This window comes from Ailuropoda melanoleuca, chromosome 10 (assembly GCF_002007445.2).
Source record: "Ailuropoda melanoleuca isolate Jingjing chromosome 10, ASM200744v2, whole genome shotgun sequence".
Classification (NCBI taxonomy): domain Eukaryota; kingdom Metazoa; phylum Chordata; class Mammalia; order Carnivora; family Ursidae; genus Ailuropoda; species Ailuropoda melanoleuca.
Window position 1 is genome coordinate 49,856,001 of NC_048227.1, and position 14,957 is coordinate 49,870,957.

Consider the following 14,957-nt stretch of genomic DNA (forward strand, 5'->3'; position numbering starts at 1 on the left):
ATTTCTGTATGTGTAACAAAACAGTTGCTGAGAATGTTCGCCCATTCCGTTACACAGGTTACAGATAAATAGTTAACAAGGGTTAGCTACGGGAACACATTAACAGCTGACTCGATTCGCTTCTTTTCTTTTTAAATATTTCATCCATTTATTTGAGAGAGAGAGAGAGTGAGAGAAAGCACGAGCAGGGAGGAGTGGGAAAAGCAGGCTCAGAGAGCCCGATGTGGGAGTCGATCCCAAGACCCTGGGATCATGACCTATGCCAAAGACAGACACTTAACCAACTGAGCTACCCAGGCACCCCTTGATTTGCTTCTAGTAAAACTGAAAATACATCCCTGCACTCCCAGCCTAGGGCCCTCTCAGCAGCTCATTTCCATATGCAGGTGTCCAGCATGTGCTCCCATCTATGGTATACTTTCCCTCTTCCGTATTATCAACCCCCCACTTCTGTAACATTCCCTCTGTCTCAAACATGCTGCAGTATTCTCCATATAAAATAAAACCCACATCTGACCCCACATACCCTATGGCTAATAACCATTGCTCTGTTCCTCTTCGGTAGCAAAACTCCTTAAAAGAATGGTGTAAGATCACTGTCTTCATTCCTCTCTTCCCTTTCCCTCTTGAGCCTCCCCAGTTTAATTTTGTCTTACCACCACTGCTGAGCCATCTTTTGTCAGAGTCACCACTGAGTGTATTCCTAGCCTCTGTCTTTATTTTATCTAGATGGTGAAACAAGATGGGGGAGATATTCATTGCAGGTGCAAATTTTGAGGAGATGCCAAAAACTCATTAATTGAGAAAAATAATGTTTTAATGTAATATTTTTAAATGAAAATAAATGCAAATCAGGGAAATACAAATCAAAACCACAATGAGATATCACCACACACCGGTCAAAATGGCTAAAATTAACAAGTCCGGAAACAACTGATGTTGGCAAGGATGTGGAGAAAGGGGAGCCCTCCTACACTGTTGGTTGGAATGCAAGCTGGTACAGCCACTCTGGAAAATAGTATGGAGGTTCGTCAAAAAGTGGAAAATAGGGGCGCCTGGATGGCGCAATCGTTCAGCCTCTGCCTTCGGCTCAGGGCGTGATCCCAGCGTTCTGGGATCGTTCTGGGATCGAGCCCCGCATCAGGCTCCTCTGCTGGGAGTCTGCTTCTTCCTCTCCCACTCCCCCTGCTTCTGTTCCCTCTCTTGCTGGCTGTCTCTATCTCTGTCAGATGAATAAATAAAAAAATCTTAAAAAAAAAAATTGAAAATAGAGCTATCTTACAACCCAATTGCACTACTAGATATTTACCTCAAAGATACAAATGTAGTGATCCAAAGGGGCACCTGCACCCCAAAGTTTATAGCAGCAATGTCCACAATAGCCAAACTGTGGAATGAGCCCAGATGTTCATCAACAGAAGAATGGATAAAGAAAATACACAATGGAATATGACTAAGACATCAAAAAAATGAAATCTTGCCATTTGCAACGACGTGGATGGAACTAGAGAGTATTACGCTAAGCTATATAAGTCAATCAGAGAGACAATTATCATATGATTTCACCTATATGTGGAATTTAAGAAACAGGATCATAACAGAAAGGAGGGAAAAATAAAACAAGAGGAAATCAGAGAGGGAAACAAACTGTAAGAGACTCTTGATCATAAGGAACAAACAGAGGGTTGCTGGGAGGAAGGAGGTGGAAAGATAGGGTAATGGGGTGATGGACATTAAGGAGGGCACAAGATGTAATGAGCACTGGGTGTCACGTATGAACGATGAATCACAGAGCTCTATCTCCGAAACTAATAATACATTATATGTTAACTAATTTAATTTAAATAATTTTTTAAAAAAGAAAAGAAATGCAAAAAATTAATGAAGAACAAAATCTCAAGATTTTAAATAAAGGCAGCATTTGACAAGGCCCAGACCAAGGTAAGGGGAAATAGTCTAAGTGTAAGGCCAGATCCTCTCTCTATTTAAAAGGTGATACTTTGGGGGCACCTGGGTGGCTCAGTTGGTTGAGTGTTCAACTCTTAATTTCAGCTCAGGTCATGATCTCAGGGTCTTGCGATTGAGCCCCATGTCAGGCTCCATGCTGAGTGTGAAGCCTGCTTGAGATTCTCTCTCTTTCTCTCTGCCCCTCCCCCTGGCTCACTTTCTCTCTCTCTCTCAAAAAAAAAAAAATTTTTTTTAAAAAATAAAAGGTTATATTTTGTTTAAATATTAACATCCAAAGTTCTTACACTAGCCTCCAACTCCAGCTCTAAAACCATAGCTGAAACAGAATCAGAATCACTTGGAGTCTTGTTAAAACACCAAGTGCTGGGTCCCACCACCCAGAGTTGCGGATGTAGCATTTCTGACAAGTTTCCCAGAGATGCTGAGGCTGTTGGTCTGGGGATCACACTGTGAGTACCATCGGCCTGCAATACCCTGCATGATTGTTTACTTCTCTAAACTCATCCCCCATTGCTGCCCATCTTCTTTTCTCGGCCCCAGCCGCTCTGGCATTTCTGGCCTTCAAACCGGCACTGCTTCAGGGTCTTTGTAATTTCTATTCCTTCTGTTTGAAACATTCCTTCCTTAGATAGCCTGAAGGCCACTTCTTCCTTGAGGTCTCAGATCAAAAACCCTTTTAATAAGGTTTTTTTCTGATCATACTAGGTAAAACACCAAATTTGCCTCACCCTACCCTGCAGTGGTTTATTTTTCTCCATAGAACTTAACACCATGTGTTCTTTATATATTTATTGTTTTTCTCTTCCCTCTAAAACGTAAGCTTCATGACAGACAGCCTATACGTATATCAGTATCAATTCCAGAATTGAAAATGGCATTTGGCATATAAGTGCTCAATAAATATTTGTAAAGGAATGAATGAATGAATGAATGAATGAATGAATGAATGAATGAGAGAATCGGACATTCACTCTAGACTATTTCCACATCTGTTTGCAAGCTGCACAGGTGGAGGGAATCATCGAATGCATCATGTGAATCTGAGCAAGTCACTCAACAGCAGCCTCTCCTTGCAAGGTTTTATTGTAAAATCACCTTAACTGGCTTAATCAACCCAAAATCAAACTGACGTTAATTCAGTAACCAATGCAGGAAGCTTCCAGTTCCCCATTCTGTTTTACCCGCAGTGCCTACCTGGTGTGCACAGAGGCCCACTTAGGGTGGCTGCAATTAGAGTCCTTCTACTCTGTTGCCACCTGCTTCCAACAGCTGTAAATCCACCTGTTATGAAGAGTCATCTCTGAGCTTTATTTCCCTCAACTATTTTTTCCCTCTCTTTCTCCTCTATCACTCTCTTTATTCTCCCCAGAGAGTCACCTATTTGTACCCAGCTAAGAGTCATTCTACCTTCTTCTTTATCTGGAATGGCTCCAATTTAAGTGTCCATTCTCCTCCTATGACTCAGGGTAAAGCCTCTTTAGGAATCCAATTGGAACGATCCTGTTTCCTCGGCCAGCAGCTGGTTTGGGCATGTGCATACCACCCAGTCCCAGTCTATGGATGTAGCCTGCTGGGACTTCAGGAAAAGTTAACTGCTTCTCATTAAAGAGATTCATGGAATCAAAGTTCCTTCAACTATCAAACATCATGTTATCTGCATCTTATGCCTAGAACCTCAGCAACCACTTTGTAACCTTGAGGGAAGCCAGCTGAGGAGAAAACTAGAGAGAGCTGAGGGGGAAAATACAGAAAGAACTGGGTTCTTACTGAATCAGCGAGCCAATGAACAACACAGGAGCTACGCTTTCTCAGGATTTCTTGGTGTGTGGGACAACAGAACTTTCTTATTGTTAATTCAGTTGGGTTTGGGGTTAGAAGTTGTTACTTGCATCCTTCCTCATACAGGGGGCTCTGCTCAGTAGCAACGTTACAACAGCCCAGTTACACACACAATTTGTATAGAAGGCAAGCTGCATATCGCATGTAAAGCTTTGCATCCCGGAAAAGCCTTTTCCAACGTCCATAAATCACTTCCTGAGGATCAAATGCTGGATTTCCTTCGGGTCCTAGTCTCTTTGAGATACCATATAAAGACAAATATCTGCTTCCTGGGTGTGGCCCAGAAAGAAGTTGGTTTGCATATATCAACCCACGAATGGAAATAAGTAGTTTTTATTATATACAATGTCCAAAAGTAGTAATCATTGCTTATTATTATTATAAGATGACACCTAGGAGAGAAAATTTATCTTGAATTTTGTAGGACTTTTTTATACAATCAACTCAATAGAAATTCAATACAATCTCACAGATAAAAATGAAAGGGCTATATGACATTTAACAGACCCCCTATGGATATGCATAATTTGAATCATTGTGATATTTTTAAGTTTCAGATATTCTGAAATCTCTGAATTAAAAGCACTCTAATATAACTATTAAATATCTCAATGACACTCAACTGTTTATTATCTCATAAAGTATTTGCCTCACTGGGTTTTTTTTTCTTTTCAAAGTTTATTTTTAGAAGTTGACTCTCTAACTAGACTCCCTTGTTCTCACTGGGTCACTGCTGCAATGTAGTTAAAATTGTAAAATTCTGCTTTATTTCACATCTTTTCTGTCAGCTCCAGCCCCAGCGCTGTTTTGGCAAGGGCTAGGGGTTTCTTACAGAGTTTGGCTAATACTCCTTACTCAGGAAACCTCCAGATGGACACCGCAGAGACGCTGCTTTAGTTTTTTTTTTTTTCTTTTCAATTTGGACATGTCATGCACAACCTCACTGATGTATAAAACATCAGTAGAAAATGTAGGAAAGTTATTTTGCTTTTTGCATGCGTATACTCTTTTTATGATGAGCTGAGATGTTTTTCCACCGGCAGAAGTTTTCCTAAAGAAAAACTATAAAAAATAAAAACCTAAAATAGAACAACTTAAACAGAAACTTTACATTCAGATTTTTAGTTTCCCACATAAAAAATAAGGGGATGCTACGAAGTCTCTAGGAAAGGAAAAACAACTAACTAGGATGACACTTGAGAAGGCCTGGGGGATGTCCAAATGACGTTGTTGTCTATTTCAAGAGTTAATCATTATGGGTCAGGTTATCACAGAGGCCTCCACCCTGAATTCCAGAATTGTATTTGCTATTATCATACTCCCATGAAAATGATAAGTAAATAAACATTCCCCAATTGTGTGAGGGGGGTATTCCAAGACACATAGGAATCAGGATGTAAATATATCGCCTTTGCAGGATTTCCTTATGGCTATCTAGTTCAGAAAATATTTTGAGAACATGGAATTACCAGAGTATTTTTTTATAGCTGTTATAGTTTTTCACTTGCAAACCTTTAGAAACTCATATGAATACTATATCCACATTAGAACATACAAAAACACTACGAATTCCCTTGTAAAAAAAAAAAATGAAAATAAATAGTCCTGGCTCTTATCTTTTCCTTCTACAGGGAGGTACAGTTTCCTTACATTGGGAGTTAGTGTCGCAGTTTAAATTAGTCAGATTTGACCGATCTGGATTTATACTCTGACGCTACCAACCCATGATTCTGGGCAAATCTATTAACATGGGAGACTCTTAGAGTCTTCATCTGTGAAAATGGGAGGAAAAGGGCCTTAGCTCCTCATACTCGTCTCTGTCATAAGGCTCGTCACACTGGATTATCATTGTCTGCTTAATTGTCTATTCCTGCCATTAAACTCTGGGGAACGGGATGATGTCTTTACCTCTTTGGAAAAGAGGTTCTCAACCCTGGCTGCACGTGAGAATCAGCCGAGCAGTTTTCAAACTCCCAAGGCCCAAGCTTAACCACTTACCTGATTACTCCTGAGGGTGGACCAACACCTCTTTCTTTGTTTTCTCAGGTGGCTCACCTAATGTGAGTCAAGATTGAGGACTGGGGCTTTAGAAGCTTAGAGCAGTACGTGGCATACAGGGGGCACGTGCAATAGAATGAATAAGTAAATTTAGTCAGTAAATGAGTGACAGATGTCACAAGCCACTTTATAATATTTACCTATCCATAGTCCCCCACTAGTCTGTGAGAAACACAGGGGAATTTGCTAGCCTTATCTCCTAACACAGTGGCTCATTCACTTTACCTCCTTTGGCAACTAGTAAGAGCTTGATGTTTGGTTGAGAAAGGCAACATGAAGGAAGGTAAAAAGAGTTTCCTTGGTCAATTAAAGATTTTTTAAGTAGAAAAAGAGAGTAAGAAAAGATTAGATATTGCTTATGTATCTCAAATGGAAAAATAGAATGGAGTTCCACTTTCATACGTACTGTGGCAACCCCATAAACACAGAGCCAGGCACTGAATAGCCAGTGTACCACGGACAGTTCGGCCTTGACTGAGTACCCGGGAAAACTATGAAGCAAAAGGGAACATGCATCCTTTTTGGCCTTTATCTGGCCTTCCTTGGGCCCTCCTGGAAGAGCTGAGCATGTCATCCAAGGAGGACAGTCTCACGGACATTAATGTAAACAACACATTATTTGCTGGATGGGCATTTCTTATAAACTGTTTTGAGTAGCCAGTGACGCCGGCTTCCAGCTTTAGTGAATGCTTGCTCTTATACTGTCCCCCACAGTGTGAATTAGATGAGGTGTGCTTGCTCTCCTGGACCAAATAAGGCTGGAATATTCCCGAACTCTGCAAGACAAAGCCAGAGACCTTTTTTGAGGATGAAATGTTGACTGAGTTTATCCTGAAAAATTCCTTCTTCAGCACTGAAAATAGCTTAAAAGTATGTGTGTGTTTATTTGTTTTCTTCTTATTTATTGATTGGCTGGTTTTTATACATTGGTAAATCCACGCCCATTAAATATGATAGGATTATCATAACATTTTAAAGAAAACTTTCACAGGAAGTTGTATGTGTGAGTACCAATTGGCCTGAAAGCAAAAATAAAAATTAAAATAAATAAGTGTGTAAAATAAAGGCAAAACATGGAAGTGGCCAAGTATTTGACACCTGTCAGTGTCACCCAAGCAAAGACACTTCACCCAGGTGGCAGCAATTTTAACCTCCGATGCTTTGTGTCACTCCTAGAAGTAGCCTCGTTAGTCCTGCCCTCAGTGCCTCCTGAGGTTTGAGTCCCAACTCTTCAAAACTATTCCTCTTACCTCAGGTGTATTCATACCAGCCGAGGAGCGCGCCCTCTTCAGAGGTCTGAGTCCCAGCTCCCTGGGCTTTTCCTCCAAACTTGAAAGCTTAAATAGCCTCAATCTTTTATATTTGTTCTCCCAGCCCTATTCTTTGTGCAATCATTATGTCTATATTCCATTTGTCTTTGCTTTTTTGCATTTTCAGCTCTCCAATACCTGTGTAATCAACTCCTTATATTAAATTCCCTATTGAGATACCTAGTGTGGTTTGTTTTTTGCCTACTGGAGCTTGACTAATACACACATGAAGGAGACCTATGTAGCAGTTGGAAGCAACAAATTAGATGTAAACATAAGCAACTCAAAAGATATTAAATACACGGTACTGAGTGAAAGAGCAAGAAACAGAACAAGACATTCAACACAGTGTCATTTACATGAATTAAAAATAATTCCTTCAGAAAAACAATATGTATATTCAAGAATACATACAACATATTAGAATGGTGACTTATTGGGGCACTTGGGTGGCTCAGTCAGTTAAGCGTCTGCCTTTGGCTCAGGTCATGATCCCAGGGTCCTGGGATCGAACCCCATGTCGGGCTCCCTGCTCAGCAGGGAACCTGCTTCTCCCTCTCTCCGCTGCTCATGCTCTATCTCTCGCTTTCTCTCTCTCAAATAAATAAATAAAATCGTAAAAAAAAAAAAAAAAAATGGCGCTTATGACAGATAGGAACCAGAGTGAGATATAGGGATAAAGGAGAATGAAGGAAAGGAGGAAGGGAAGGAAGTAGGAAGGAAAGAAGATAGCTGTGTAAAGGCCTTTGCATGAAGCAATAATCATAATGTGCCATGAACTGAGATGTATGATTAACTCAACCTTCTGCCCTCATGAGAACCATGAGTCAAGGCCTGTTTAAACTTCAAGTGACAGAAACTCTAACTTCAGTGCGGGGGGGGGGGGGGGAGGCTGATTTCTTGGCTTAAGTAACCAAAAAAAAAAAAAAAAAAAACCTCAGTCACAGATGAATCCAGGGGCTCAATTATATCATGTTATGTTACTTTTCTCTGTATTGGTTTCTATCTAGCATATTCTCACCCCAACAAAGCTCCTAGAAGATGAAGGCTTTTATCTTGGTATATAAGGCATCTGAGGTTTTTTTTTTTTTTTCCCCTCCTTTCTCATCATTCTGGCCAAAATTATGAGTCCAAATACTCGTTGGCTCTGATTGGTCTGTTCAGATCATGTGCACTTCCTGAACCAATCACTATGGGGACAAATACTTCTATTGGCCAATCATGGGTCATTCTCCCCAGAGGGTGGTGTCAGTTCCATGGAACCTGTTATTGGAAGTAAATTCTTCAATACAACATCAAATGCCATTAAAATGTTTCCAACACTGCTCAATTACTAGGACACTGTTGTTCCAGGAGAAATTTCCTATCTGGGTACATCACAGAGGTAGAGCAGGTCTTTAAAGACAGGACAAAGAACATGACTCACGTCCATGTGGCTTTATTTTAGGAATGCCGTGAATGCCTGTTGCCTAAAATACCTTCCCCATCTGCCAACCACAGTCTTAAATTCCAGTTCCACTACTGAGAAACATTGTTGTGGGCCTATGACATAGACCCTCCAACTGCTTTGGAAAAGAGTGACAAGAAGGGTGGCAGGTGATAGAAAACACTTGAGACACAATCTGATTCGTAAATCGCCTTGGTAAAACTACCCATAACAGCGCTGAATTACATCTTAGAAGGGGCATCCTTTGAGAAGATGCCCTAACAGGACAAGTTCCCTAATGGGGCAAATCTCATATATGACACATGGCTGTAGAACAGCATCTGCCCTGCGTCTGCAAGGAGAGAGAAGATTGTTTAAATAAAAGCTGGCCAGCATGAAGAACCTCAGACTCTAAGAACTTTCCTGAAGTATTTCTTGCTTCTAATAGTTAAGCAAAGATGTCCCTAGAACCCTTGCTGATTTTTTCTATTGACATGGAGTTGCCAGTGTCTAAATGGCTTTATTTTCCAGTTAATGCAGTAATACACATCCAGCAATACCCTAAAGCTAGCATTCCATGTGATTTGGGACAAGATATTGTGTTTTCCTATAGTGTCCCAATTTTTAACTCCTTATTACTAAATTTCCTATCTCACCAGGCTCCATCTTCTTAAAAGTAATTGTAACAATGTATAACAATACAAATCTGCTCCAAGGTGTAATAAGTAGATGGAAAGAAAAAGAGGAGGGAGGATGGGAAGGGAGAGAGGAAGGGAGAAAGGAAACACTAGCACTTATCTATGAGAAAGGGAATGTGATGAAGGTACATATAGTAAAAAAAAAAAGAAATAAAACTTTTTATCCTACATACTGTATTATTGCTTGACTTTTATTTACAATGTATTCACGAATCCTTTTAGTAATTTAGAATTTAGTAAAATTTGTACTTAATTGATTCTACTAACTAAAAGATCTTTGTTCTCACATTTAGGATTGCACTTGAGGGGGACAGGGCCAGGTCTCTTGCCTAAATACTGACCATAGAGAGAAAAAGTGCATCCTATAAATACTGGCGCTGCCTGGAGCTTAAGAATAATGCTTAAATGATATTTTTAAAAATTGAATAAAAATGAAAAATACTCCAATTCTTTGTTACATCTACTTTTCTCTTTTTTCAAAATGAATGAACTACTGCTGTTTTTGAGAGTGTCATAAAGACACAGGTCGGTTACGCCGTTCCCCTGGATGGGTTTCCGTTGGTAATAAATGGTTTTCTGAGAGGTTTGAGTTAAAGCTCTTATGTAAATAGAGGCTTACATAATGCTCTTTAAACTAGAACTTTGAAGACAATCTGCACTAGGCATATGAAATCTGTCTGTGCTGCAAATGACATCTGAAAACTAACAGGAAACCATCCAAGAAGTGGTTTAAGAAAACAGGAAGAATAAACACCCACAATGCAAGTTTCGGATCAATCATTTAACCAAACCTCAACCAAGACCAAATAGTGAATACGTACCTAAGAGGTGTGTCTTGGGCTTATAGTAATGCTACTGACCAAAAGTATATTTCAGCAGCGCTCAGAAGTATCATTCATTGTAAATTTCTATGTAAAATTCTCCAGAGGCTGGGGGCGCCTGAGTGGCGCAGTCCTTAAGCGTCTGCCTTCGGCTCAGGGCGTGATCCCGGTGTTCTGGGATCGAGCCCCACATCAGGCTCCTCCGCTGGGAGCCTGCTTCTTCCTCTCCCCCTCCCCCTGCTTGTGTTTCCTCTCTCGCTGGCTGTCTCTGTCAAATAAATAAATAAAATCTTTAAAAAAAAAAAAAATTCTCCAGAGGCTGGAGCTGTGCCTTCGGCTGTTTCCCTCCCTGTAAGGTTACACAGTGCATCATCTCAAGGAAGAAGCTAAACTAGTATTGATTTTCCAATTTCTAAAAGGAGTAACCATTTCGAGCAAAGGCACGCTGGGGCGGGGGGGGGTTGTGTGAAGGAGAAACACGTTTCAAACCGAAAGCGCTGCGGAGAGGGGAAGAGGGAGCTCTGGTGAGCGAACAGAGGCTTCTCTCTGCCCAAGGAGCGGGGCTGCGAAGTTCTTGCCACAACAGCTGCGACGTTCTAATTCTGCAGACCTGCCAGGAGAGACGTTTCTCTGCCCAAAGAGAATTTTGTGTTATTTTTCGGGAAGGCGGGAAGGACCATCTTTTATCCGTTTTTACTTTCACCTCAGCCACTTTACCCCCCATCCTTACGCCCTCCCTTCCAACCCCCCACCTCCGGTGATCAGCAGGTGGGCGGGGAGCTGGAGAGCGCGCACTCCAGGTTCTAAACGTCACCAGACTTTCCCGAGGCCCCCAGCCCTACCCGGACTCGGTGCAGGCGCCCCACCCGGCCTCGGAGCCCAGCCCCGCCTCCTCGCCCCGCAATCCCGGGGCCCCAGGATTGGCGCGGATTTGAGGCAGACACGGTCGAGCCCCAGATAATGGGTGGGCTAACTTTCAGGTGCATTCCCAACCCTGAGGCTGGCTCCCACTGGCCGCTCGGAGAGCTCTAAGTAACTGCCAACAGTGAGCGTGCATTGGGCAGCGCGCAGCGGCGCCGTGGGGCTGGTAGCCTCAGGGCCCGGCGGGGCCAGAGCATGGTTGAGAGCCGCCCCTCCCGGGGCCTCGCAGAGCCTCTGCCCTGCAGGGGCAGGCGGGACGCGCCCCTCTCCGCACCGCCCCTACGGCGGCAACCGTCCCTCTGGTGCCCGACCGCTCGCGGGAAGGGGAACCCGCAGGCAGAGACCCCCCTCCCTCCCGCATCTGCTAACTTTCCTAACACCACCCCCCTTCCCCTGGCATGTAACACACTATTTACCACCGCGTAGACTCGCGCTCACGCACGCCTGCCCTTTTCCCCAGAAGCCTGAATGTGGCTGAATGGAAACACTGACACGTGAAAACTCTATTCTGAGTGACTTAGAATCCGCCGCCTTGAGGTTTTAATCTTGCTCGGCTTGTCCCGCCCGGTGCTCCGGGCAGCTGTCCGAAAGGTCCCGGCAGTCTTTACTGTCCCTAGGGATGAGGAGGCGAGGAGGAAGGGGGAGGAGGAAACGTGAGAGGTCTGGGGCCACACGGAATATGCAAGAGGAAACTCCGAATTCTAATCCCAGGAATTTAAGTCCTTGTGCATTGTTTCCAAACCAAATGCACATGGCAGCTTTCTTCGGAGCCCTGGGACCCCTAAATTGCTTTTTAGGAATGGAAGGAAGGGACGCGTCAGCACAGACCATCTGTCCTAGCGGGTGGGGGTAGAGTAGGGGTACTGCTTACCCTAATCCTGACCTTTCCCTGCCCCCACTTCATTGGCAACAGGTTTTCAAGCACTGGAGACACACCCATCCACACACCGGGCTCACCCTTCACCTGGGGGCTGAGGCCAGCAGTGTGTTGGCCCCAGACACGGTCAGACAGACCATACTAGCCTCACTGGCACGTACGGTTGTCTTGGCCTTGGGTTGTTCCCCACCTAAGAAAACCTTTTTTTCTTTTCCAAACACAACATTGAGATGACTTGCATCCTTGCACTTCTAGCTCAGACGTTTCTACTCTAAAGGGTCTGTGGTACATTTTGAGTGGACTTTCCTTTTCTTCTACGTCCCTGCCAGGGATCTTACCACCTAGTTTTCCTGGCCTGAGACACTGACAGGTGGCCCAGGCTTCTTTGGGACAGCTGCAAGGGGTCCCTCTAATGTTTCAGGTCTCTTTGGGGACCGCCCACCAAACCCCCTGCTCTCCAACTACCGCTGGCAGTTAAAGAGGAGAATGAGCTTACTTTTCTGTAATATGACCTCCAACCTGAGGGCTTTTCACGGCAAAGTCAAGGGAAGAAGAAAAGGAAAGCAGTGGAGATGGTGGCTGGACACCCCAACTCTGACCTCAGAGAAGGAAAACCCTCTCCCCACCTTGCCCTGTTTTCCTGAAACCTGGAAATGAAAATGGAAATTGTTTGATATATGAGGAGACGTTATCTAATTAGGGCGTAAGAAATTTAATCTTTCCAGCATGCAGGTCATATAATTAATGTTAATTTAACGCTCAAATTCTCAGTCATTAATTTTTATTCTCTTAAATGCAGTTTGGCAGGGGCCCCTGATCCATGGCAATGGATTTTACTGGATGTGAAAGCACACTTGGTCTTAGGAGTGACTCACCGCAGACCTTCCCATCCCAATAACAAGATCACATCATGTATGCATTATTAAGCCACATAATTGAACGGTCCATAGTTTGCATATCAGACTATTAAAATAATGTGTTTTGCTTTTCTCCGAACACGTATTGTTCAAGCCTCTGCGAATATGTGGCGATTCTGATAATTATCACCAAATTACTGCAAATGTTCTCTTCATTAACATGATTTCTTTCAAGCATTTTTTAAAATGTGAATGTTATTATGAATTAAGGAACTTCTTACAAAGTTGTGTGAACTGTTTTTTTTTTTTTTAAGGGACTTGTCACTGGGAAGGAAAGGATATATTTTAAGTGGAGGAGGGAGAAAAAAAGCTTTTGACTATGCCTTTCAAATGGCTTCCTCTGATCAAATAAAAGTTTTCTCTCTCTAGTTTTCAGGCAGCTTCTAGGCAAAAGACAGACAAACACAGAGAGAGGAGAGACAGAAAAAGAAATAAAAGAAAGAAGGAGAAAGGAGGGAGTGAGGAGAGAAGGAATTTAAAAGTCACAAGAGAGTAAGAGAATTAATTTTTTAAAGTCCTACTATCCTGTTCCCTTCTGGTGTGGATAATTTGTCCCCACAAATAATATCCTAACTTTTTACCTGACCTAGAGTAAATTAATATCCTTCATTTTAAAAATATCAACTCAAAATTTTCTAAAGATAACATCTCACAATTAATTAAATATTGCTGTCTTTCTCTAGCTATTCTGAGCTATACTGTTGGGAGAAGTTATAAGCCATAAAGATGCTGTGTTGTAACCTTTCCTCCACACGGTTTTCAAAGTTGAATAGCAAGACATTAAAAAAAAACAACAACAAACCCATACACACTACTGCAAAATAAAAGTCTTTTTTAAATGTGAAAATTTTCTCATCCGCCCGCCTTTCTAGTGAAATTTCCCTTTGAGTGATTTTTCAACTTGTAACAAACAGGTCTTTCTGCCGCTGGTATTGTCGCTCCTTCCCGGTACAGCGTCCTGCGGCGCGCAGGGCGCTCTCCTCCGACGGCGCTCCCAAAGCCCAAAGACCGCCAGCAGCCCCGGAGAAGAGGGGGTCTCGCTCACTGGGAAAGTCACAGGAGTTTGAGGTTGTGAGGTTTTGCCTAAATAAAAGACATCACCTCGGGTGCGATCGAGGAGAGAGGGAGGGGAAGGACAGGGAGAGGGAGAGAGGTGGAGGGAGAGAGAGAGAGAGAGAGAGTTGTGGCTGGTGCATTCCGTCCGCTCCAGCAGTAACCTGCTTGGCCGTTCCCTGCGGGGCTGGATCCCCCCTCCCCTCGCTCGGTCCCCGGATCCTTCGGGCCCCTCTCCTCGAGCCTGCGGTCAGCTCTCCCGGGAAAGGGTGCCAGGCCCCGGGCGGCACTTTTATTTTGGCTGAGAGGAGAGAACGCTGCTCCCAGGCCTGCAGAAGGCGAACTGAGACCTTCTGTTTGGATTTCCCTCCTCGCTATAGCAACCAGCAGCATCCGGACAAAAATGCGCCCTCCCTGGACAATGGCCCGGCCTCCCGCTTCTCGCCCTCGTCTTCCTCCACCGGATCGCAGCCAGGACCTGCCTAGGAGCTCAGTGGCTCAGTGGCAGGGAACGCCCCCACCCCCATCCCGCTCTGTTCCCTAGCAGTCCCTCCCGAGGTCAGGCCAGGGCGCGGGGACGCCGCAGCCCCTTCTCCCTACCAGGGCTGATCCCCCACGCAGGCCGAGGCCGAGACACAGAACCTCCTGGCAGGGCTCGGGCGCTCCCACAGCGGAGCTCTCCGCGGGATTCTGTGAGTGGTTGGATAGTCCTGAGTAGAACAAACCCAGCTTTTTTCGGGATTAAAAGCAATTATTAGTATAATGCACAAAGCAGACTACTCCCTCCCTCCCCCACCCACCTGCACACACTCACATTCACGTAAATATAAGCATCCTAAACCACGATCCTAGGCATGATCTCTGACTTTCTTTCACTCTCCCAAGGTTAATTAGGTTCCCTTCCACGAACTGAGCTCCGCGCCTATTCATTATTCTCTCCCTCTGACCTAGGGCGTTAATATGATCAGGCCTGTGACTCGGCCATGTCCTGTTTTCCTATTTTGCATTTAATGCTGGGACCCGGCTGCCCTAGATTACCATCGAAAACTCCAAGGAAAGACATGAGGAG